Source organism: Anomaloglossus baeobatrachus, chromosome 2 (assembly GCF_048569485.1).
Source record: "Anomaloglossus baeobatrachus isolate aAnoBae1 chromosome 2, aAnoBae1.hap1, whole genome shotgun sequence".
NCBI lineage: Eukaryota > Metazoa > Chordata > Amphibia > Anura > Aromobatidae > Anomaloglossus > Anomaloglossus baeobatrachus.
In genome coordinates, this window is record NC_134354.1 from 98,710,708 (window position 1) to 98,737,504 (window position 26,797).

The following is a 26,797-nucleotide window of genomic DNA, read 5'->3' on the forward strand; positions in this document are numbered from 1 at the left end:
ATAAATAATATAAAAAATATGGCATGGTATTCCCCACAATGTTGATACCCAGCGCAGATAAAAGCAGACATCTGGGTATGGTATTCTCATTGTTACTGGGCCCTCTTCAGCCTAAAAATTGCAGCCCACAGTCACTCTAGAATTGGCGCATCCATTAGATGCGCCAATCCTGCAGCTTACCCAGTTCAACCCAAATGCCTTGGAGTGGTGGCAATAAGGGTAATATACAGTTAGGTCCAGAAATATTTGGACAGTGACACAAGTTTTGTTATTTTAGCTGTTTACAAAAACATGTTCAGAAATACAATTATATATATAATATGGGCTGAAAGTGCACACTCCCAGCTGCAATATGAGAGTTTTCACATCCAAATCGGAGAAAGGGTTTAGGAATCATAGCTCTGTAATGCATAGCCTCCTCTTTTTAAAGGGACCAAAAGTAATTGGACAAGGGACTCTAAGGGCTGCAATTAACTCTGAAGGCGTCTCCCTCGTTAACCTGTAATCAATGAAGTAGTTAAAAGGTCTGGGGTTGATTACAGGTGTGTGGTTTTGCATTTGGAAGCTGTTGCTGTGACCAGACAACATGCGGTCTAAGGAACTCTCAATTGAGGTGAAGCAGAACATCCTGAGGCTGAAAAAAAAGAAAACATCCATCAGAGAGATAGCAGACATGCTTGGAGTAGCAAAATCAACAGTCGGGTACATTCTGAGAAAAAAGGAATTGACTGGTGAGCTTGGGAACTCAAAAAGGCCTGGGCGTCCACGGATGACAACAGTGGTGGATGATCGCCGCATACTTTCTTTGGTGAAGAAGAACCCGTTCAGAACATCAACTGAAGTCCAGAACACTCTCAGTGAAGTAGGTGTATCTGTCTCTAAGTCAACAGTAAAGAGAAGACTCCATGAAAGTAAATACAAAGGGTTCACATCTAGATGCAAACCATTCATCAATTCCAAAAATAGACAGGCCAGAGTTAAATTTGCTGAAAAACACCTCATGAAGCCAGCTCAGTTCTGGAAAAGTATTCTATGGACAGATGAGACCAAGATCAACCTGTACCAGAATGATGGGAAGAAAAAAGTTTGGAGAAGAAAGGGAACGGCACATGATCCAAGGCACACCACATCCTCTGTAAAACATGGTGGAGGCAACGTGATGGCATGGGCATGCATGGCTTTCAATGGCACTGGGTCACTTGTGTTTATTGATGACATAACAGCAGACAAGAGTAGCCGGATGAATTCTGAAGTGTACCGGGATATACTTTCAGCCCAGATTCAGCCAAATGCCGCAAAGTTGATCGGACGGCGCTTCATAGTACAGATGGACAATGACCCCAAGCATACAGCCAAAGCTACCCAGGAGTTCATGAGTGCAAAAAAGTGGAACATTCTGCAATGGCCAAGTCAATCACCAGATCTTAACCCAATTGAGCATGCATTTCACTTGCTCAAATCCAGACTTAAGACGGAAAGACCCACAAACAAGCAAGACCTGAAGGCTGCGGCTGTAAAGGCCTGGCAAAGCATTAAGAAGGAGGAAACCCAGCGTTTGGTGATGTCCATGGGTTCCAGACTTAAGGCAGTGATTGCCTCCAAAGGATTCGCAACAAAATATTGACAATAAAAATTTTTTTTGGGGGTTTGGTTTATTTGTCCAATTATTTTTGACCTCCTAAAATGTGGAGTGTTTGTAAAGAAATGTGTACAATTCCTACAATTTCTATCAGATATTTTTGTTCAAACCTTCAAATTAAACGTTACAATCTGCACTTGAATTCTGTTGTAGAGGTTTCATTTCAAATCCAATCTGGTGGCATGCAGAGCCCAACTCGCGAAAATTGTGTCACTGTCCAAATATTTATGGACCTAACTGTAAAGGGTTAATGACAGATGTCATTTGTCAAAAAATCACAGCTGCCACAAAGCCCTTGATTAGTATTGGGTAGGGGGTCTATTAGATGCCATCATTACTAATCATGTAAGTAAAAACGAAATAAACATAAAATACAGAGAAAAATCCTTTACTTAAAAAACAAAACAAAAAAAAAACAACAAAAAACACCCTGTTTCTCCAATTTATTAACTTCCAAAACACCCCTGAAGGTCCAACTTAATCCACACCACGATGTCCCTCGGCGATCCAGGCTATGCTATATCCTGAGGTTGCAGTGCGCAGTCACATTAGAAAATGTGACCGAACACTGCGGCTTGCGAGACACACTGACAGAGCCGTAGCTATGAGAGCAGTAATGTCAGTGAGTTCACCTGATATCACTAGGTATCCAGTAAGGACCCCAACTTCACAGTTCGGGTTCGCACATCACTACTGAGAAGCCCCGACATTAATGGGAAGAGGAAAAGAAGAACACTAAAGGAGTGGTCGGGGAGGTAGGAGGAAAACCAAGAGAACATAATGTCCTTATGACTTTTATAGCGGAGCATAGAGAGGAGGAGCTGGTGATCCACAGTATCGAATGCAGCAGAGGATCTAAGAGAATGAGCAGGGAGTAGTAGATTTAGCCGTTAGTAGAACATTAGAGACTAGTGATGGGCAAACTAGTATACATGCATCGACTCCAAACACGGAGTTCTCAGGGAGGTCTGTGTAACTATCCAGATTCAGACACCTGGATAATTGTTTAAAAAAAAAAAGGAAAAAGAAAGAAAATAGGGAATAAAGAAAGATGCCTATAGTTACCGAGTCTCCCGCGCGGTTGTAACACTACTTCTGGGACCGCTCATTACCCAAATTCATATTCACCGCTTTCTCCACTCACCAGCAGTCCCTGCATTTCTGATTGGTTGCAGGCAGATTGATTGCTTGGAATTACACACTATGTCTGCGTCTCTATAGTGGTGTAATTATAAATGAGTAAATAAGAAAAATTAGCGTAGGGTCACCCCATATTATGATACCTAGCACAGATAAAGCATACGGCTACAGGCTGCAGCCACCAGCTGTGTGCTTATCTTGGCTGTGTATCAAAATAAAAGGAACTGCATGCAGCTTTTTTAAAAATTCCTTAAATAAATAATTTTAAAAAATGATTTGTGGTCCCCACCTGTGACTGTAGGTAAACTGACCTCAGGTGACCCCATTGACGTCACCTCAGGTGAACTGAGTTCACAGACCTGCATCTCCTGGCAGAAAAATGCAGGGGGGGGGGGGTTTGCCAAGAAATGCAGATTTAGGGTAAGTTCACACAGTGTGTTTTTCGCGGCGTTTTTGCGCTTTTTTCGGGTGCGTTTTTGGCCTCAAAACTGCATGACTTTGCTTCCCCAGCAAAGTCTATGAGTTTTCATTTTTGCTGTCCGCACACAACTTTTTTTTTAAGCTGCGTTTTTGAGCTTAAAAAAAAAAATGGACATGTCAATTCTTTCCTGCGTTTTTCTGCGTTTTCCCCCCATACAATGCATTGGAAAAATGCAGCAAAATGCAGAGATCAAAAACGCAGCAAAAAACGCACCAAATCGCGCCAAAAACGCAGCGTAAAAAAACGCAGCGTGTGCACATAGCCTTAGTGCTGAAATTTATACATCTCCTGCGATTTTTTTTTTTTTGCCAGGAGAGGCAGATTTGGGGCAGGAATATGGTGTATATAATTTCAGCTCCAAATCTGCATCTCTTGGCAAAAAGTACTAAAATGGTTTTGGTGCAGAAATGGATAGTAGTTACATTAGCTGGTTTTTCAGTCACATTAACCAAGCAAGACTCATTGCCAAATGTCAAACTGCAGGACACTAAATTCATCACAAAAAGTACAAAATAATAACATTTTTCTAGACAAACTGAGTTACCATTCCTACCCATGCTGGCATTGAACAAGGTGAGGTATCTTTGAATTCTGCATCACTAGTAATGTTGTTAGGCTCATGGCAGAGCGATGCTGTGAGCGCACACGGTACAGCACTGCCAGCTCCTCCAGCTGGGATCTTATAAGCCTGGTGTTGTAGGTCCTCTAAGGTCAAATCACCAGAAAAATAATCAGTTTATGAATGAGACACACTAAGCTTCCTGGAGATTTGGACATAGATCTGATGTGTTATTAGCCACAGTAAACATTCTGCACACATTCACAGATTAAGGAAAGGCGAGTTTTGAAAAGTGTAAAATAATCACAATTTTAATGAAATATCTACTTCAAAAGAATGATAAAATTGCTAAAAAAGTAAAACAAAAATTATCCACAAATCACACAGAAGAAAGCAGTCTATTTAATGATACATTAGAGGCAGGGGCAGAATGATTGCTATCGCAGAGATTGCAACTGCGACTGGGCCCGGGAATGCAGGGGGTCCACCGGCCCCAGCCCCTGCGTCAGGTGGATGTATTGCTTTGTAGAGACCTGTCGGGTCTATATACTGCAATACACACTGCCGGCCAAACAGAAACTGGCAGCTTTCATCTGTGTCCCAGTGACTGAGGGTGCGCATGGCAACGATGTCATGTGTTGCAATAGCATCGACACTGATGAAGCTGCCGGCCACTGTACGCTGGCTACACAGGAGGAGACTGCGCAATGTGGGAGCCAGGGACGGTGAGTACAATGTTGTTGCTTTTTTCATTAGACAGAATGAAGAAATATTTACCAGGATGGGGACATCTATACCAGGAGGGGGACAGTAGATACCAGAAAGGGGACAGTATATACCAGGAGGGGGATAGTATATGCCAGGAGTGGCCCAGCAGGGGGACAGTATACACCAGGAGAGCCCCAGTAGGGAGACAGCAGATACCAGGAGTGGGACAGTGTATACTAGGAGGGCCCCAGGACAGGGGCAGTAGAAACCAGGAGGTGGACAGTATATAACAGGAGGGGGTCCAGGATTTGGAAATACATATCTGGTTGGTGACATATATACTAGGATGAGGACATTTTTACTAGGATGGGGTTATATATACACCAGGATATGGGCTAGAATGGGGAACATATACGATGGGGGACATATATGTAGGATGGGTGACGTACTCAGCAGGCTGAGGGCCATATATACCAGGATTGGGGACATATTTACGGGGAAGGAGCCCAGGATGGAGGAAATTAGAAAAGGGTGGGGGACATTACTACATAATGAGGGGAGGCAACTCATATGTCTTTAAAGGATTTAGAATGCTAAATATATACATACATATACAAAGATCTGACCAACATAAGGGGCCAGGTCCAAATTTTGCATCAGAGCCCATTGAACTCTAATTAGGTCACTGTTTAAAGGTGAGATAACAACTCTGAAGCATAGTACAATCAGTGTGCCAGTCTCTCCACGAAAAAGGAGGGCTACAGGGCAAAACATAATATAGCATGTACAGGAGAACTGCAAATAACACCAGCTCAAAGCTAGGAAGAAAAGTTTTGAGAAACCTTGGTATTTGTAGTGTGCTCTCAACGTCTTTTTCAGGTATATTCCACCTGAAAAAGCACAGCGAAACTGCCACAAAAAATGAGCATAAAGCACAGTAAAGTAAAAATGACATTGCTGTGCGCATGTTCAATATGTTGTTACTTCTTTTAATTGCTACAGCGGTCGTAAACCATGAAGCGGATAAAATAAGTAGCATGTCCACTCTTCGGGCAGCTTTTATTAGGGAGCCAATCGCTTGTTATAGTTTAAATCCTAGGAACAGGATGCTGGCAGAGGAGCAAAGTGACACAAAAAAACGCCAGTGAAGCTGCGTCAGGAAAAAGACCACCAGCTTTTTCCTGAACTTTGTATAGTAAAACCTCAGCGGTTCCCCTGAAAGACATAGTATGCACATACTCCAAACTTCTCTTTGCTCAACTCGGCCTGAATAATTTAAAGGGGTTATCCAGGCTTTTCACAAAAGTCTGCAGTCACTCTATGTGTCACTCTATGTGACTGCAGACTTGTGAATCCTCACATTGCACAAACCGCTCGGTCTCACCGCTGGCATCAGAGAATCCTAACAACGTTGTGATGAGAGTGGTGAGAGGATTCTCAAGTCTGCAGTCACATAGAGTGACGCAGAGTGACTGCAGACTTTTGTGATAAGCCTGAACAACCCCTTTAAATATTCTATATGTATCTTGGCCCCCCACTAACCTGATATGGAGCTAAACAGAGTACCACACAACAGCCACTAGACATACGTACGGTGCCAGCTGTGCAAACTATGTACATCCCCTCGCAGTGGGACCTAACAGATGAGTGGTGATGGTGTTAGGTGTTGGATATCGATGGCTGATAATGATATGTCATCAATATCAAAGTCTTGGCTGATGCTTTAATGGTGAGTAGAGCAAACAGAACACATGGCCTCAGGTAAATGAAGAGTTTGACCATCAGAATCATGAAAACAGAATATTTATATAGCAATAAAATATGAAATATAAAACTCACATTGGATGTTAAAAGGTTTTCTAACACTAAGGCTTTGTGCCCACGTTGCTTTTTTGAGTGCTTCTTTTCTCCACACAAAAAAGCATGTTTTGGCAGGAAAAAAAAAAAGCACATTTTTATTGCGCTTGCGCGTTCTTTTACATGCGTTTTTTCCTGGGTTATTTAGGTGCTTTTTTTAGCCATGGCTATCGCGGGGATTCAGGTGCTGTATCCCTGGGTCTTCGGCTGATGTTACATCGTGATCCAGCTCTCACTGCCCGGAGCGGTCCACGCGCCACTCCTGGCAGTTTAACCCCCTGAATTCTGCACAATATTCAAAAGGCAGGGAGAAGGATAGCTTACTCTCCCTGGTGATCGGGTCCCTGTACGGGAGCGTGCCGGATCCGCGAAACCGGCAAAAAGAAGGATGTGTGAAACTGGCCTAAGGAAAAAGAAGCAACGTGGGCACAGCAAGTCAGGATTCTCATAGACTTTGCTGGGATGATTTTTCCTTGTTTTTTATATTAAAATGAACAAGAAAAAAACACATAAAAATGCAGAAAAAACCCCCACGTGTACACATAGCTTAAAAGAACAAAAAAATACAGATAGAATAAGAAATAAGAAAAAAAAAACTGTAAATCACCTGTGAAATCCCCCTCCTCCATCCCTACACCAGTCCATCATGTAGACCCTTGCATGGTTTATGTACATGTCACACAGATAAAGTGCCATAGGACTGCTGCAGCTAATCACTGGTCTCTGCAGTTATGTGCTGTACTTAGTGTAATCACCTTTGCAGTCAGTGATTGGCTGCAGCATTGATTTAATAGGTGAGTAATATGGCATTTTGTTTATTACATATCCAGCTGCCAGGTTTTTTTTTTCATTGAGGAACAACCCTACAGTTTATGATGTAGAGCAAATTGACCCTTACATTGGAAAATACACATCAAACATAGATGACAAATACTGATCTTCTTTCTGTTTAATTTATTTAATTAAAGATATTATTTTTTTCCATTATTATTTATTTATTTTATTCTTAATTTATTTAATTCTGTCTCTTATTTTATTTTGTTTCTGTATTGTATTAGTTTTTCTTCCGCACTGAGCTATTCAGGATTTTTTTGTATCTATATTTGTTCCATTATAGTTAATTAATTAACTATTTTTTTCTGATTTTCCAATTTGCAGAAATATGGATGATAAAAAACAAACAAAACAAATATAGATTAGAAAAAAAAACAACAGTACATACCAGTGAATTATGCAAACATTGAACATAAATTTTCTAATTTAACCCGCTGGCTAAAAGCAGTACCTATGCAGATTCATTGGAACTTAGAAAAATTATACCCATATGAATCCAATTGGACATGCTGTATTAAAAACACTAAAAAAAACTAAACACTATGTGCATTAAAAACAAACAAAATATTATAAAGAGAACATTTGAGAACTATGTCAGCCAATGTACACAGAATGAACAATTACCGGTCGCTCTGCGCACATGGGAAGTGCAGTCGGCGGGGTCTACGCAGGTTGTTGGATGAAGGAAAGTCTAATGTGCTGTTTCATCTTTTTTTTCACAAGATATATCCACACTTTTTACACTGCACTTTATATAATTTCCACCGGCCATGTCAGAAACACATGAAAGTGACTCATCCAAATCACAAGGAAGTCATTTACTGTGGATTTTAGTTGTCTCCAACAAGTGCCGTCAGTATCATTTTTAAAAAAGCAAGACTAAAGGCTGCTTTACACCAGACAATATATCGTGCGATAGATCATCGGGATCACGGTTTTTGTGACGCACATCCGGCATTGCTGGCGATGCCGGCCTGTGTGACACCTCCTAGCGACACAGTATCGCTCACAAATCGTGAGTCGTGTACTGCTCGCTAGGTTCCATAATATCGTTTAATTTAGTTGTTCATCGTTTCCGTGGTAGCACACGTCGCTCCGTGTGACACCCCGGGAACGATGAACAGCAGCTCACCTGCGTCACGCGGCCCCCGCTGGCTATGTGAAGGAAGGAGGTTGGAGGGATGTTTATGTCCCGCTCATCTCCACCCCTCCACTTCCATTGGCCGGCGGCCGTGTGACGTCGCTGAGACGCCGAACGTCCCTCCCACTCCAGGAAGTGGACGTTCTCCGCCCACAGCGTGGTCGCACGAGAGGTAAGTGTGACGCCCTGGGCAAGCCAGGGGTCACAGGTCATCACACCACCACACCCTACACCCCAGTTAGGAACACCAAAGCTAACCCAAAATCCTTGTTGCCTTCCTCCAGAGGCTGATGTTCACACCAGGGGGTGGGCCAGGCGGTTGGCTCCGCCCACCGAGGAGTTCACAGCTCTGGAGGCGGGAAGAACCAGGCAGTTAAGCTAGGGAAGTGAAGGAGTAAACAGCTAAGATGAGTTAAGGAAGTGAAAGTAGAAGGAAGTGAAGTGGTAGAGGAGCAAAGGAGAAAACTGGAGAAAAGAAGTAAAAGTGAGAGTAGAAAAGCCTGAAGTTGGTCCAGCTGTGTGCAGGACAGAGTCAGCAAGGTCATCAACGGCGGTGATTGTCCGGAAGGGTGACTGTTTGGAAGTTCCTGGAAGGACCGTGGACGGGTAGTGGCCCGGCGGTCTGGAGCAGTGTACAAGGACAGTCAGCACCAGGGCAGGGGCCTCTCGGACCCCGGCAAGGCTAGGAGTCGCCATAATTTGCCAAATCCGTCAGTGAAGGGGACGTCGATCCCCCAACAACCAAGTCCCGATTGAAGGCAACAGCCCAACCATTACAGTAGAGACACCGCCACCGCCAGGGCACCAGTTTCTAAGGGCCAGCGCCTGCGGGCAAAGAGTAGAGCTCCTCCGGTCCAGCTTGAAGCCGGGGAGCGGGTTACCGGTGGGAACCCATCGAGACCATCAACAACATCAGGTGCAGGAAAAGGGACATCACCGTCACCTACTGGGGAAAGCAGGTGCAGCCGTCCGTGGGAACCGTCTTTCCAGCCGTGTGTTTTACCGAGAACTGTGTCAACGTCTCAGGCTGAGTGAGTACCACAGTGCCGCAAGGCACAGCGCTGCCCCCGCGTCCCTGCGCCCACCAAGCCCTGCATCTCCCACCTCATCACTGGGCCCCGGGATCACCAACCCCTACCCACGGAGGGGCAACACAACAACTTGCTGCTTCACATCACCACTCCCGGGATCCCCACACCGAGCAGCGGTGGTGCTAACAAATCACCACAACCGTGGGTGGCGTCACAGACAATAGACTTTATCCCAACACCCAATCCCCTTTCACTCACGGGCGAGGAGCGCCGCTCGAGAACCCCCGGGATCCGGCCCACCGCTCGAGCCACCACTGAGCAGCAGCAGCCGGACCCGAGCAGAGGGGTGAGCGCGGTGCTGACACCCTCCTCCCCGCCCGCGACATAAGTATGTGTGATGGGGGTTACTGACTTTGTGCGACACGGGCAGCGATTTACCCATGACGCAAAAAGGACGGGGGCGGGTACGATCGATTGTGAAATTCCACAATCGGTCGTACCGTGTAAAGCAGCCTTTAGGCTGCTTTCACACCTCCGGTTTTTGCTATGCGGCACAATCCGGCACTTTGCAGGAAAAACGCAACCGTTTTTTTTTTGCTGCTGGTTGCGTTTTTCCTGCATAGACTTTAATTAGTGCCGCATTGTGCCGCATGGCCTTGCGTTCCGTCCCGTTTTTGCCGCATCCGGCAGATTTAGCCGATGCGGCGTCCGGATGGAACGTTGCCTGGCACGTTTTTTTGTGCGGCAAAAAAACCCGCATCGCGCCACATCAGGCCGATGCGGCGCTTTTCCCAATGCATCCCTATGGATGCCGGATGCGGCGTGATGCGGCAAAAACCGCATCCGGCCGCCGCATGCAGTTTTTGCCACTGCGCATGCTCAGTAGCATGCCGCAAGCGGCAAAAACCGGACGGGCCGCATGTAAAAACTTATGCAAAGGATGCGGTGTTTTCACCGCATCCGTTGCATAGGTTTCACAGCCGGATTGAGCCGCACGGCTCAAACCGGATGTGTGAAAGCAGCCTTAAGGGGATTTCAGCTGATATATTTTGTTGTTGCTCTGACTGTAAAGAAGCAATATAAAGTATTTTTTGGGTGTTTTCCAGAAACAACTGTTACTTTTAAACAGCCCTAATGTTACTTATATTAAAAAAAACAATACTCTGCATGGAGCAAACAAGATATTTATGGGGGAAGCAAGTAATTTATTTTTACTTAAAGGGAATCTGCAAACGAGATTTTGCCCCCTAATCTGAGATCAGTATCATGTACGGGCAGAGATCCTGATTCCAGCGGTGTGTCACTTACTGGGCTGCTTAGTGTAGTTTTGATAGAATCACTGATTAATCAGTAGTAGATTATCATTACAGGACTACTTGGCGTGCTGCCAGGTAGTCCAGCATATTCATGAGCTCTGTATAATTGCTAGTTCTGCAGCAAAGAAAACATTGATTTTATCAAAATGACAGCAAACAGCTCAATAAGTGACACATCGCTGGAATCAGGGTCTCTGTCTCTACATTATGCTGCTCTCAGATGGGCGAGCAAAAACCTGGTCACAGATTCCCTTTAAATTAGTAAAGGCCATCGATGCTGCTAACGCTGGAGCCACAGGGGTTAGAGTTAGTGAGTATCCGTCATTTTATTACTTTATAATCGCCCCCGCCATTTAAAATATGTTAGGATGTCAGACAAGCCCCTTAAACGACAACACCAATGTACAGTCATATGAAAAAGTTTGGGCACCCTATTAATGTTAACCTTTTTTCTTCATAATAATTCGGGTTTTTATTTCAGTTCCATATATCTAATAACTGATGGACTGAGTAATATTTCTGGATTGAAATGAGGTTTATTGTACTAACAGAAAATGTGCAATCTGCATTTAAACTAAATTTGACAGGTGCATAAGTATGGGCACCCTTATCAATTTCTTGATTTGAACACTCCTAACTACTTTTTACTGACTTACTAAAGCACTAAATTGGTTTTGTAACCTTATTGGGCTTTGAACTGCATAGGCAGGTGTATCCAATCATGAGAAAAGGTATTTAAGGTGGCCACTTGCACGTTGTTCTCCTATTTGAATCTCCTATGAAGAGTGGCATCATGGGCTCCTCAAAACAACTCTCAAATGATCTGAAAACAAAGATTATTCAATATAGTTGTTCAGGGGAAGGATACAAAAAGTTGTCTCAGAGATTTAAACTGTCAGTTTCCACTGTGAGGAACATAGTAAGGAAATGGAAGAACAGAGGTACAGTTCCTGTTAAGCCCAGAAGTGGCAGGCCAAGAAAAATATCAGAAAGGCAGAGAAGAAGAATGGTAAGAACAGTCAAGAACAATCCACAGACCACCTCCAAAGACCTGCAGCATGATCTTGCTGCAGATGGTGTCACTGTGCATCGGTCAACAATACAGCGCACGTTGCACAAGGAGAAGCTGTATGGGAGAGTGATGCGAAAGAAGCCGTTTCTGCAAGCACACCACAAACAGAGTCGCCTGAGGTATGCAAAAGCACATTTGGACAAGCCAGTTACATTTTGGAAGAGGATCCTGTGGACTGATGAAACAAAGATTGAGTTGTTTGGTCATACAAAAAGGTGTTATGCATGGAGGCAAAAACACGGCATTCCAAGAAAATCACTTGCTACCCACAGTAAAATTTGGTGGAGGTTCCATCATGCTTTGGGGCTGTGTGGCTATGCTGGCACCGGGAATCTTGTTAAAGTTGAGGGTCGCATGGATTCAACTCAGGATCAGCAGATTCTTGACAATAATGTGCAAGAATCAGTGACGAAGTTGAAGTTACGCAGGGGATGGATATTTCAGCAAGACAATGATCCAAAACACCGCTCCAAATCTACTCAGGCATTCATGCAGAGGAACAATTACAATGTTCTGGAATGGCCATCCCAGTCCCCAGACCTGAATATCATTGAACATCTGTGGGATGATTTGAAGCGGCTGTCCATGCTCGGCGACCATCAAACTTAACTGAACTGGAATTGTTTTGTAAACAGGAATGGTCAAATATACCTTCATCCAGGATCCAGGAACTTATTAAAAGCTACAGAAAGCGACTAGAGGCTGTGATTTTTGCAAAAGGAGGATCAACAAAATATTAATGTCACTTTTATGTTGAGGTGCCCATACTTTTGCACCTGTCAAATTTTGTTTAAATGCGGATTGCACATTTTCTGTTAGTACAATAAACCTCATTTCAATCCAGAAATATTACTCAGTCCATCAGTTATTAGATATATGAAACTGAAATAGCTGTTGCGAAAACCCAAATTGTTATAAAGAAAAAAGGTTAACATTAATAGGGGTGCCCAAACTTTTTCATATGACTGTATCTATTCCCTTGAGATTTACACAGTAAAGGCCGCTTTACACGCTGCGATCTCGCTAGCGAGATCGCTAGCGTGCGTACCTGCCCCCATCGTTTGTGCGTCACGGGTAAATCGCTGCCCGTGACGCACAAAATTGCTCGGATCCATCACACATACTTACCTGCCTAGCGACGTCGCTGTAACCGGTGAACTGCCTCCTTTTTAAGGAGGCGGTTTGTTTGGCGTCACAGCGACGTCACTAAACGGCCACCCAATAGAAGAGGAGGGGCAGAGATGAGCGGGACGTAACATCCCGCCCACCTCCTTCCTTCCTCATTGCGGGCAGCCGCAGGTAATGTGAGGTTCCTCGTTCCTGCGGTGTCACACGTAGCAATGTGTGCTGCCGCAGGAATGACAAACTACATCGTACCTGCAGCAGCAACCATAATTGGGAATAGGGGGGCATGTCACCGATTAGCGATCTTGAAAGTTTTTGCGACGATTCAAAATCGCTCATAGGTGTCACACGCAACGACATCGCTAATGCAGTCGGATGTGCGTCACAAATTCCGTGACCCCAACGACATCGCTTTAGCGATGTCGTAGCGTGTAAAGCGGCCTTAACTCCTAAAGCTCTGGAGAATATTTATATACACATTTCCTATTTTTGTTTATTGGGGGGGGAGGGGTAAAAAAAATATAAGGCAAAAATATTCTCTATTAATAAAATTGTTATACTTAGAACAGAATAGCTGTATGAGACTTTATTTTCTTGCAGGATCACTTTTTACTCCCATTTATTGGTACCAAAAATGTTTAAAAAATTAAGGCAGTGCTTGAAAATAATGGTGGCCACACAAAATATTGACACTTAGAGCACAATTTGGCCAATTTTACTTATGGGTGTACTCACTTTTGTTGCCAGCATTTCAAATATTAATGGCTGTGTGTTGTTATTTACAGGCCACCAAATTTACACTGTTAGGCCTTTGTCACATGTCAGTGAAAAACACGTTTTCACGGACCGTGTTGAAGGTGCGTATGGCCCTCTGTGTGCCGTGATTTTGGCACATGTGTGTTCACAGATAGCACACGGAGAGCAGGAATTTTATAGTCACCTGATGCCTGCGCTGCTGTCAGTGGTGGTGATGTCTCCGGCGCTGCGGTCACACTTGCTTCCGAGTCGCGGTGCAGTGAATATTCATGAGCATAATGAGCAGGCCCTGAAGCAAGTGACAGTAGCACTAAAGACAGCAGCGCTGGAGACAGGTGAGCATAGAAAATCATTTTATTTGACAGACACGTGTTTTCTCGGATACATGTCACACTGATCACATCAGTGTGTGGTCCCTGTGACATCAGTGCTGCCGGAGAAAACACGGATTTGTCTCTGCGCGGAACACGATCCGTGAGAAATCCACTGATGTGTGCAGACCCCTCTATGCCGAGTTTAAAAACTGTTTGTATGCATACCTAGCACAACGATACTGTTGTGAAGTCAAAGGGCGGTCACACCAAATATTGAAATTGATATTACCAGATTTTAAATTTGTAGTATGATCTTTTAGGCTGAGGATTATCACTGCCAATTTCACTTTTTGTAATGTGCATCATTCTGTGACGCCCCTGGACTAGTCAGGTCGTCACAGGGTACTTACTGCACGCTCTCCCTAGTGCAGGACTCGACCCCTCTTGGTTCTGGGTTCCCAACTTGCAGCACTGCCTCCATCAGCATCCAAAATCCCAATCACACCTCGCACCACACCCTGTCAGGCACACCAGTGGGCTGCTAAACTGGAATAGGGCCGCCCACCTAGGGGTCAGGCAGGGAGGTGGGAGGTGACAAGTTAGTTGAGTGGTAGCCCTCTAGCTGTGAGGAGCTTGGAGGAAGCTGGGAGTTGGCGCTCCCAGAGGAGAATAGATTGGGTTGCAGATGGTGGTCTGGACCTGGAGGAGTCGGAGACCCGTTCGTGAGATATTGGGACTGGGCGGCGGGCTTAGTCTAGGAGGACAGTCGGCATCTGCAGTCCAATAGCCGGTCTGGGGCCGAAAGCACGTCGGGGTACTGCACTCTAGGTCGGGAAGAGGCTTCAAGCAACCTGGCAATTAACCTGCAGAGGATAGGGCCTTTATGGACTGTCCCCATGAAGCTCAGAGATCGGGGGCACTAGCGCAACGAGGGGGATAAGGCTTTCCAAACAAAGCAGCCCACTGAAATCCCAAGCGTGAGCTCCTGAGAGCAAGCTCCTTTACTACCCATAGTAGGGAGTGGGGTCCGGACGGCTTTAAGCTTCCGGGTCACTTGGACACTTCTACAATTCTGTGCACGGAGGCAGGCTCCGGACCATCAGGCAGTACTGCAGGGGACGGAACCCGGACAAGTTCCCCCAGGAGGGCAGCGGCACCCAGAGACTTGGTTTACCACGTTGTCAGCGTCTGCTTTCCTTCTCAGTGAGTACCTGATCAGCCCTTGCTATCGGCTCCCCTGCACTCCCCCTGCAATCCATCCCACCATCCAGAGTCCCGGGGCCTTCCCCTACCCGTGAAGGGTAACGTCATCCAGCTGCCCCACTCCATCACCCCGGGTACTCCCAACGGCATCGGGGCAACTCCCTATTACCGCACACCACGGGTGGCGTCACAAACTATCTAATTCCCCTGTAAATAACCCCCCATCACGTTTTAGAGAACCCCTGAGCCCCCGGGTCCGGAGACCCTCGATCCACGAGTAGCGACACCCGGATCCGAGCGGTTTGACCGCTGCTGGGGCGGTACAATTCTATCACAGATTTTCATGCAGGTTTGCTCTGGATCCGTACACCATGTGTATACACATGAGAAAACCAATACTGCTAAAGACCAATACAGTTGGGGGTCATATTGCAGATTTCACGTTAGGGCCCATAAACTTTAAGTTACACCACTGCTTCCAATTGCAATTGTTTGATCTGAAAGATTCCTGGAAATATATGAGGATTTGTGCTTTAAGGGAATAACAATACATTCTGGCATGGTATAAGATATAAGAACATCTCAAAACAGCTACAACATATTTTTTAAAGGTCCATAGTTGATAAAGTAACATTCACTTCTGCTGGAACAAATGTGTTTTTAGTGTTTTCAGCTTGGAAAGCAATCTGATTATGGTGAAGGAGTGGGAGGATTATTCACTGGCATAAATTGCTCCATTCTCAGCTCTGCTTGGGATCATACAGATAAAATACCTCCAACAAAGCTTCAGGAATAGATTTAGGTAAATCTGGAACGGCAACATGTTGTTGTCACGGCTTGCTGGGTTTTGACATATAAACCTCGATTGTGTTCCACGCATTTAGTTCTATTAAACAGTTATCGCTTCTGTACAAAGCAACCGATGCAAAGAGAAGGCCTAATATCACACATAAAGCTAAACATACTAACTAAAACAGATTTTCCAAAATTATAGACCACCGCGACACACTTTTCTCTTCGTATACTGTTGCTTCTGGTACTGATTTGCCTTTATGTGTTCATGATCATTGAACGTTCTTGAGGCCTAAACCCCAACAATCACACATGGATGACATAAAGCACCTCAGGCCCGATCCACACGTCCGTATTTCATGCACACGTTTAATCCATTTTGCAGATCAAAAACGCACATTCAAGTCAATGAGTGAAAAAAAATAAGAGGAATCATAGATGCCATCCATGCCGTCCATTTTTACTGTCTAATGGGTACTTTTTTTCTTACATACTACAAAAACGGAAACCAAATTGTAAGACATGGAAATATGAGCCAAAAAAAATCTGAGAAAAATAATAAAAATCAATCATGCCAAGGGAACATGACTGCGGCTGCTGAACTTGGACTAACCCTAGTTAGAGATGAGCCGACCTGTGAAAGTTCGGTTTGGCAGGTTCATCTGGACTTTAGATAAAGTTTGGTTTGGGACTCAGACTTAACCCCAAAGGAAGTCACTGATTGGGCAGTTCGAGTCTCCGCCAACATGCAGCCAGCCATAAACAGATCACTTCCAGGGCGGGTGGGGTTTTTCCATTATTTTTGTGCACATTACATCCTATCATGCTGTTGTTATCCCCAGTATGAGCAGATCAAACACTACAAGCAGCTCGCACTGGGCTGAGCTCCAAGCGTACCCGAGCACAGTGATGCAAGCACCCGGACTCCGGACCGGAACACTGTTTTTCTTATAAAGTCTGTGTTTGGTATGAACACCGAACCTCAGATTCACTCATCCTAGTCCTGGTGAGTAGTGATGAATGAACCCAAGATTCAGTGTTCAGTGTTCGAACCAAAAACACAGACTTTACCAAAAAACAGAGTTTGGGTTCAGAGATCGGGTGCTTTACATATGAACACCATTCATGTGAGCATCACTGTGCTCGGGTACGCTCGGTGCTCAGCCCGGTGCAAGCCGCTTGTAGTGCCTTGCCGACAGAAGTGTACTGTTCATGGCTGGCTGAATGTTGGCGGAGACCAGAACTGCCGAATCAGTGACTTCCATTGGGGTTCAGGTCAAGTTCAGGTCCCAACCAAACTTTATCTAAAGTCCGGCTGCACCGGCCAACCTGAACTTCCACGGGTCCACTTATCTCTACTGGTGAGTAGACACCACGTCCGTCTAGTCCGCGTTCATTTGCGAGCAGCGAGCGCAGCCTCTCAGTTTGTTTTCTACAAGTATAATTGTCATCACACTAATTACTGTAACAACAGAATAAAGATCTAAAAACTCATGGGGCAATGTATACGTATTGGGGACTTGATTGGTTTCCTTTAATTACAGGAATTGGAGACATATAGGACTGGTTGGCATAGAGGAGCTTAGCAAGAGCAAAGTGGAGCACATACACTCCGCCTTTTATGACGTTGGGTGCCTATCCAATTCACCATGCCATTGTAGATCAATCTGCTGCTTCTCAGTTCTGGGACGCCCTGGCCTATCAGGTCGTCACAGGGTATTGTGAAATCTGCCCTTCTGGGCAATATCCATCTTTTCCTTGGTTACGGGTCCCTGACCTTTGGTGTTGCCAAGAACAAGCTAATCAAAATCCTAGGAACACTCTGCACCACACCCACCAGACACACCAGTGGACGGCCTGAGTGGAATAGGGTCGCCCACTTGGGTGGGTTGGTTAAGGGGAGGTCAGGAGTGTCAGGAGCAGGCAGTGTAGTGTTGGAGGTGAAAGTGAGAGGAGATCAGGATCTGGGCTCCTTAAAGCTACTAGGTGGCAGACGTTGGTCTGGGCCTGGTAGGAGCTGGACCCTGGTCGCAGGGGACCGTGACAAGGGGCACGGACTGTCAAGGAGGACAGCCGGTGGCCTTATCCCATTACCGGGCAGGGGCGAGGGCACGATGGGGTACGTGGACCCTAGGTCAGGAAGTAGCTTCAGGCGTCCTGGCAATTTACTCGACGAGGACGGAGCCTTCAAGATCCATTCTCCACCCGCTCCAAAATCGGGGTACTAGCACAACGAAGGGGATAGGACTTTACACACATACGGTCCAGAAAATCCCAAGGCGTGAACCCTGAGAGCAAGCTCACCCAGTTAGCCATACTGGTGAGCGGGACCCGATTAGTTTCACACTAAAGGGACCAACTAGAAGACAAGGTGCCAAGGTCACAGATTGAGGCTATGTGCGCATGTTGCGTTCTATTACGCAGCGTAAATAGTCACTGCATGTGCGTCTCAGAACGCAGCCGAAAAGCTGCATTCTGAGATGCATTCGGCAGAACGCAACGTGCGCACATTCCTGCAGAATTCATGCGTTCTGGAAGCTTTCTCTGCCATGGGAAAAGCATCCAGAGCGCACATTTTTGACAGTGCGGTCCCACTTGGCTCTGCTGCATCCCCATAGACTTGCAGCAGAGCCGACTGGGACCGGAATGTCAAAAAGAGCACATGGCTGGCTGCGGGAGACAGCCGCGCGATCAGAATGAACTCGGGTGAACTTCACCCGACTTCATTGTGATCGCGCGGCTGTCCATGTGCCGCGGCTTGATTTGCGGTCACAGGTGAAGGACTCGCCTGTGACCGCAAATCTGAGTGACTGCAGTGAGCCACGCGATCACCGGTGCCGTCACTCAGGTTACCCGCAGCCAGTTCGAGTCCTCCACCCGAGATCTGTGGCCGCGGGTAACCTGAGAGACGTTCCCGCACACATCCCGACATTACCGCTGACGTCCCCGCACACATCCCGACATCCCCGCACACATCCCGACATTACCGCCGACGTCCCCGCACACAACCCGACATCCCCGCACACATCCTGACATTACCGCCGACATCCCCGCACACATCCCGACATTACCGCCTACATCCCCGCACACACCTCGACATCCCCGCACACATCCCGACATCCCCGCACACATCCCGACATTACCACCTACATCCCCGCACACATCCTGACATTACCACCTACATCCCCGCACACATCCCGACATCCCCGCACAGATCCCGACATTACCGCCTACATCCCCGCACACATCCTGACATTACCGCCTACATCCCCGCACACATCCCGACATTACCGCCTACATCCCCGCACACATCCTGACATTACCGCCGACATCCCCGCACACACCCCGATATTACCTCCGACATTCCCGCACACATTCCGACACTACAGCCCTCATCATCCCCGCACACACACCGGCATTACCTCAGTGACATCCCCGCTGACAGCGCGATTCACTTCAGTTTCTGCATGGAGCGGACAGGAGCGGCGGTGTTGTACTGCCGCTCCGGTCAGCTTCATGTAGCAGAGCTGGATGCGTCGCGGGACCTCGTGGATTACGCCGGAACTGGAGGGGTTTTTGGGGATTAATAAAGTGGTGAAAGAGGGTGGTTTTTGTCTTTTATTTCAAATAAAGGATTTTTCAGGTGTTTGTGTTTATTTACTTTCACCAGGTTAATCATTGGGTGTGTCTCATAGACGCCCGCAACGATTAACTAGGACTTAGTGGTAGTTATGGGCTGCTGCCATTAACTCCTTATTACCCAGATTGCCACCGCACCAGGGCAGTTCTGGATGAGTCGGGTACAGTCCCGGGACTGTCGCATCTAATCCATGCGGCAATTCTGGGCGGCTGCTGGCTGATATTTTTAGGCTGGGGGGCTCCCCATAACGTGGGGCTCCCCATCCTGAGAATACCAGCCTTCAGCCGTGTGGCTTTACCCTGGCTGGTATGAAAATTGGGGGGGACCGCACGCCGTTTTTTTTAATTATTTATTTATTTATTTTACTGCACTACATAGACCTGCCCACCGGCGGCTGTGATTGGTTGCAGTGAGACAGCTGTCACTCAGCATGGGGGCGTGTCTGACTGCAACCAATCATAGGCGGCGGGGGAAGCAGGGAATACGAGATTGAATAATGGTCGGCCGGCATTTTCAAAAGCAGGAGAAGCCGCCGGAGCAGTGTGACAGCCGTGCAGCTGATCGGTGAGTATGAGAGAGGGGGCAGAGGGATAGACCGACATAGAGAGAGACCGACCGACAGGGAGACACAGAGACCAACAGACAGACAGACAGAGAGAGAGACCGACATTACAACCAATATGCACAAAAGAAGTGACATGTCACTTCTTAGAACGCGTGCTTCTGGCAGCAGCCGAAGCGCTGCGCTCTAAGACGCCACGTGCGCACGGCTCCTGCATATTCGCCATAGATTATGCTGGGGACGCAGGACGCATGCAGTTACGCTGCGGTGCAGATCGCAGCGTAACTGCATGCAAATATGCAACGTGCGCACATAGCCTAACAGGCAACACTAACGGGCACGGGATCTAGGCGTGCTCCCTCCCAGTGGCAGTGGTGTCAATAACTTTGGTTTACCACAGTTGTCGGTGTCAGATTTATTGGACTGAGTGAGTACACAGGTGACCCTTACCGTACCAACGGCACCTCCCCGTCGCCCTCATCGAGTCCCGGGGCATCACCCCTACCCCTGGAGGGGTTAAACACCTGGCTGCTCACACCATCGCCACTGGGTACTCTCAACTGCAGCGGTGGTACTCCACCTTACCACACACCACGGGTGGCGTCACGAACTTTGCACATCATCCCCTGTAAATACTCCCCCTTTTTATCCGAGTGGCCGTGCGACCCCGACCCCTGGGTCCGGAGATCCCTCGAGCCACCGTGGATCCGGATCCGAGCAGCCCGGCTGCTGGCGCGGGGGCGGCACAGTTTTCTTACCCAAGCATATGTTTTGATGCAGACCTATTGAGCCATAGAATATTGGAACCTTTATGGACCCCAGAACAGCTGCAGTGCTGCCTTTATCTTTGATAACACAACCCATGCCTATTGCCCGGTGTATGCTTGGCTTAGTGTCCGTGTACAGGTCCTGACATTCCAAGGACTAACAGAATACATGATCCATTGCATCACTAATGCAAACAGAGGCAGCGCGGCCAGTCATTATACGGCATGTTTCTGCTTTTTTATTTTTTAGAATGGAAGAAAAATGTCCTCCATTCTAAAAAACACCGCACATAATAACCAATGGGCTCCTCAGCTCCATTTACATAACTGAAACAACGGATCACTTTATCCATTTGTTGCTAAAATAGAACTGACAAGTGGAATATCCAAACGGACGTCTGCACAGAGCCCAAAATTGGACCTAAAATTGCTACAATTTAATCACAATGAATGTAACATGCATTGCATTCAGGGGGACTTTCCTGACTTTTTTTAACATGATGTAACATCCATTGGAGCATTTTTTGCAGTAATTTACCTTCCTTTTGCATTGTAGGTACAGAGTGTATAGTTGCATCTGTGTAACACTATGACTAGTTACATGCTGTATACACACAGCACAAAGAGCACATGTATGTCAGTTACTACCAGAGAAGACACCATATATATTTACACATATAGCGGTATACTGGGGCACTATATAGCACACTGTTAGTTCTACACATATAGCGGTATACTGGGGCACTATATAACACACTGTTAGTAATACACGTAGAGCGGTATACTGGGGCACTACATAGCACACTGTTAGTTATACACATATAGCGGTATACTGGGGCACTATATAGCACACTGTTAGTTCTACACATATAGCGATATACTGGGGCACTATATAGCACACTGTTATCTATACACATATAGCGGTATACTGGGGCACTATATAGCACACTGTTAGTTCTACACATATAGCGATATACTGGGGCACTATATAGCACACTGTTATCTATACACATATAGCGGTATACTGGGGCATTATATAGCACACTGTTAGTTATACACATACAGTGCCTACAAGTAGTATTCAACCCCCTGCAGATTTATCAGGTTTACACATTCGGAATTAACTTGGCATTGTGACATTTGGACTGTAGATCAGCCTGGAGGTGTGAAATGCACTGCAGCAAAAAAGAATGTTATTTCTTTTTTTATTTATTTTTTTAAATTGTGAAAAGTTTATTCAGAGGGTCATTTATTATTCAACCCCTCAAACCACAAGAATTCTGTTTGGTTCCCCTAAAGTATTAAGAAGTATTTCAGGCACAAAGAACAATGAGCTTCACATGTTTGGATTAAATATATCTTTTTCCAGCCTTTTCTGACTAATTAAGACCCTCCCCAAACTTGTGAACAGCACTCATACTTGGTCAACATGGGAAAGACAAAGGAGCATTCCAAGGCCATCAGAGACAAGATCGTGGAGGGTCACAAGGCTGGCAAGGGGTACAAAACCCTTTCCAAGGAGTTGGGCCTACTTGTCTCCACTGTTGGGAGCATCATCCGGAAGTGGAAGGCTTATGGAACTACTGTTAGCCTTCCACGGCCTGGATAGCCTTTGAAAGTTTCCACCTGTGCCGAGGCCAGGCTTGTCCGAAGAGTAAAGGCTAACCCAAGGACAACAAGGAAGGAGCTCCGGGAAGATCTCATGGCAGTGGGGACATTGGTTTCAGTCAATACCATAAGTAACGTACTCCACCGCAATGGTCTCCGTTCCAGACGAGCCCGTAAGGTACCTTTACTTTCAAAGCGTCATGTCAAGGCTCGTCTACAGTTTTCTCATGATCACTTGGAGGACTCTGAGACAGACTGGTTCAAGGTTCTCTGGTCTGATGAGACCAAGATCGAGATCTTTGGTGCCAACCACACACATGACGTTTGGAGACTGGATGGCACTGCATACGACCCCAAGAATACCATCCCTACAGTCAAGCATGGTGGTGGCAGCATCATGCTGTGGGGCTGTTTCTCAGCCAAGGGGCCTGGCCATCTGGTCCGCATCCATGGGAAGATGGATAGCACGGCCTACCTGGAGATTTTGGCCAAGAACCTCCGCTCCTCCATCAAGGATCTTAAGATGGGTCGTCATTTCATCTTCCAACAAGACAACGACCCAAAGCACACAGCCAAGAAAACCAAGGCCTGGTTCAAGAGGGAAAAAATCAAGGTGTTGCAGTGGCCTAGTCAGTCTCCTGACCTTAACCCAATTGAAAACTTGTGGAAGGAGCTCAAGATTAAAGTCCACATGAGACACCCAAAGAACCTAGATAACTTGGAGAAGATCTGCATGGAGGAGTGGGCCAAGATAACTCCAGAGACCTGTGCCGGCCTGATCAGGTCTTATAAAAGACGATTATTAGCTGTAATTGCAAACAAGGGTTATTCCACAAAATATTAAACCTAGGGGTTGAATAATAATTGACCCACGCTTTTATGTTGAAAATTCATTAAAATTTAACTGAGCAACATAACTTGTTGGTTTGTAAGATTTATGCATCTGTTAATAAATCCTGCTCTTGTTTGAAGTTTGCAGGCTCTAACTTATTTGCATCTTATCAAACCTGCTAAATCTGCAGGGGGTTGAAGACTACTTGTAGGCACTGTATAGCGGTATACTGAGGCACTATATAGCACATTGTTAGCTAAACTTGTATAGCGGTATACTGGGGCACTATATAGCACACTGTTAGTTATATACATATAGCGGTATATTGGCGCACTATATAGCACATTATCTGTACACATATAGCGGTATACTGAGGCACTATATAGCACACTATTAGTTACACACGTAGAGCGGTATACTGGGGCACTATATAGCACACTGTTAGTTATACACATGTAGTGGTATACTGAGGCACTATATAGCACACTATTAGTTACACACGTAGAGCGGTATACTGTAGCACTATATAGCACATTGTTATCTATACACATATAGCGGTATGCTGGGGCACTATATAGCACACTGTTCGTAATACACATATAGCGGTATACTAAGGCACTATATAGCACACTATTAGTTATACACATATAGCGGTATGCTGGGGCACTATATAGCACACTGTTCGTAATACACATATAGCGGTATACTAAGGCACTATATAGCACACTATTAGTTATACACATATAGCGGTATGCTAGGGCACTATATAGCACACTGTTCGTAATACACATATAGTGGTATACTGAGGCACTATATAACACACTATTAGTTATACACGTAGCGCGGTATGCTAGGGCACTATATAGCACACTGTTCATAATACACATATAGCGGTATACTGGGGAACTATATAGCACACTGTTATCTATACACATATAGCGGTATACTGGGGCACCATATAGCACACTGTTAGGTATCCTCTATACTTACAGCATTGCACTGCAGCAGAAGAGAACAGAACAAGTCCATGCAGATGAGGACAGATCAATAGTCTGGTACACATCACTATATGACTGGGCTTTTCAGCCTGTGGATCATTTGCTATATAGATGCAGTCATACATACAGTGCTGGACGTATGCACCAGGACACATGCTATGGTCACGAAACAGGTGATTATCACAGCAGTCAGGAATATGTGTAGGAAAGCTTCCCCCCACTCCATTAATGCCCCCCACAATAATCCCTATTTATTACGGGCTGATCTCCTCCAACTCCTGCGCCCACTAATTGCTCGCTCTTACCTCGCTCTCTCAGCCCCGATCTCTGCAGTTGACACAGGTACCAGTTGTAATATTCCCATACCACCACTAGAGGGCACCCGATCCACATCTGTAGCCTCCTCCCCCTCCATCGCCTCCGCACACTGAACCCCGTAGCATCCTGGGAAATGTAGTTTTATTTACACAAATAAAATAAACTATAGGTCTTTCCAGAACTACATTTCCCAATGTGGCAGAAAATAAGCTTATTTTTGGGGACTGTTGTCTTTGCTATGACGACGACCTGCGCCCCCACATGTCCTTGCAGAGCTACAATGCAGGTTTAACTCGTTCATGTTGCCTCCTTCTTGTCTGTGATGTGCAGCAGCTGAGGAGAGCTCTGTGTAGACGCATAAATAATGATGTGAGTGGCATCAGGATGTGACAGTATGGAGGGACATGGATACTGGGGACAGATTGCGGTGTAATGTATGGGAGGTCTATGGAGGACTGACCCTGGGGCTGGATCTGGTGGATCACAGTGGATCACACGTATCTGTGTATGTTTATCTGGCCATTATACTATAATAACACAGAAATAATAGATCTACAACACTAATATCATAGTAATCCAACAATAATAGTGATGAAAATACAATAATAAACACATAATAATAATAATAATACTACAATAAAACAATAATATAATAATGATAATACAATAAAAATGCTAAAAATAATAATACAATAAAATGCTGAAAATAATACATATAACAACATTAATAATGATAATAATACAATAAAATAATGGAAATAATAAAAATAGCCATAATATAATAATGATGATAATACAATAAAAATGCTGAAAATAATAATTCAATAATAATAATGCAATAAATGCTGAAAATAATTTGTTCAATAATAATACAATAAAATGCTGAAAATAATAACTCAATAATAAAAATAATACAATAAAATAATGGAAATAATAAATATAACAATAATAATGATAATAATAAAATAAAATAATGGAAATAATAAATATAACCATAATATAATAATGATAATACAATAAAAATGCTGAAAATAATAATTCAATAATAATAATGCAATAAATGCTGAAAATAATGTATTCAATAATAATACAATAAAATGCTGAAAATAATAATTCAATAATAAAAATAATACAATAAAATAATGGAAATAATAAATATAACAATAATAATGATAATAATAAAATAAAATAATGGAAATAATAAATATAACCATAATATAATAATGATAATACAATAAAAATGCTGATGATAATAATAATAATAATAATAATGATAATAATAATAATATTGCTGAAAATAATGAATGCAATAATAATACAATAAAATGCTGCAAATAATAATTCAATAATAATAATGCAATAAAATGCTGAAAATAATTTATTCAATAATAATACAATAAAATGCTGAAAATAATAATTCAATAATACAATAAAATAATGGAAATAATAAATATAACAATAATAATGATAATAATACAATAAAATAATGGAAATAATAAATATAATCAGAATATAATAATAATACAATAAAATGCTGAAAATAATAAATATAACAATAATTATGCAATAAAATGATGGAAATACATATAACAATAATACAAGAAGAATAATACAATACAAATGCTGAAAATAATAATATAATAAGAATCCAGTAATAATATAAGAATAAACCTCTCCTACAGATATGACCCAGCACGCACTGTAGGGTGTCGGAATGCTAAAGACGGCATCTATAGTGAAGTAGAGAATATTCAGATCGGATGAAGCATTTATTAGATTGTAGATTTGCTCTGGTTTCTAGTTTGCTATAATTGTAATAGTTTACTAAAGACAAGATTTCCAAGGATACAATCAGCCCCTTATCTTGTGTCACTTTTGCTCTTCTGACATGTCTCTTCCATTTCTTTTTCATTTTTGCAAGACTAAAATTGCACCTTCTAAAAAGTGATTTTGATAAAAAAAAGTGATAAAAGTGGGCGATTCTTGAAGAATTTTTTGGATCAATCTCTAACAATTTTTAATTATCTATTTCACACAGACATATGGACTGACACATTTCTGACAGAATCAGTATGCCCCTATCCCTAGAACAAGTATTTGAGAC

At 44.5% G+C, this 26,797-nt stretch overlaps 1 protein-coding gene across 3 annotated transcripts in view; it reads right to left on the reverse strand.

Moving 5' to 3' along the window:
* Window positions 1-24,738, reverse strand: part of SPECC1 (sperm antigen with calponin homology and coiled-coil domains 1) — a 533,597-nt gene extending 508,859 nt beyond the window's left edge. For all 3 annotated transcript variants that reach the window (XM_075335209.1, XM_075335214.1, XM_075335213.1), the window contains exon 1: window positions 24,681-24,738. The gene's annotated coding sequence lies outside the window, so the exon portion shown is untranslated. The remainder of the gene's footprint in view (window positions 1-24,680) is intronic.
* Window positions 24,739-26,797: the final 2,059 nt, after the last annotated feature.